The sequence below is a fragment of the Sinocyclocheilus anshuiensis genome, unplaced genomic scaffold (assembly GCF_001515605.1).
Source record: "Sinocyclocheilus anshuiensis isolate Anshui unplaced genomic scaffold, SAMN03320099.WGS_v1.1 scaffold682, whole genome shotgun sequence".
Classification (NCBI taxonomy): Eukaryota; Metazoa; Chordata; class Actinopteri; order Cypriniformes; family Cyprinidae; genus Sinocyclocheilus; species Sinocyclocheilus anshuiensis.
The window spans coordinates 101,954-102,442 of record NW_015547682.1 but is presented as its reverse complement, the minus strand read 5'-3'; the positions used below and the strand labels follow the sequence as shown (position 1 = coordinate 102,442).

General features: G+C 32.7%; 1 protein-coding gene across 1 annotated transcript in view; it reads left to right on the top strand.

Moving 5' to 3' along the window:
- LOC107703102 (probable ubiquitin carboxyl-terminal hydrolase FAF-X) overlaps positions 1-489 on the top strand; it is a 57,097-nt gene that overhangs the window by 46,413 nt on the left and 10,195 nt on the right. The gene's annotated exons all lie outside the window — the stretch shown is intronic.

The window sequence follows — 489 nt, the reverse complement described above, 5'->3', positions numbered from 1 at the left end:
GTGAGTGAGTGTGAGTGTGTGTGTGTGTGTGTGTGTGTGTGTGTGTGTGTGAGAGATACCTGTGAGTTGTCCTAGAGACGCGGCGCTGCGCTTCTGCCCGGTGTGTGACGAACATATTTTGTTATTTTGATTAGATAATCAAGTGTTCTAAAATAGAACAAAATAAAAGTGTGATATTATACATGCAATATCCGTATGAATGTAATTTCAGTGCTATGACCTTTTGTGTAGATATTTACAGATGGTCATCTTTAAGCATGACTGGTGAAATGAAATGGTAACACTTTACAATAAGAGTTCATTTGTAACATTAAGATGAATGAAAGCTGTAGAAGTATAGTTCCTCGTTAGAGTGTGTTAATTCAACATTTACTAGTACTAATACATTTTAAAATTAGTTTCTTCTGGTAACATTTGAATGATCAATATATATATTTTTTCATTTACAAAGTCTGGTTCAGTACTGTTTTTTTTTTTTTTTTTTAGTAA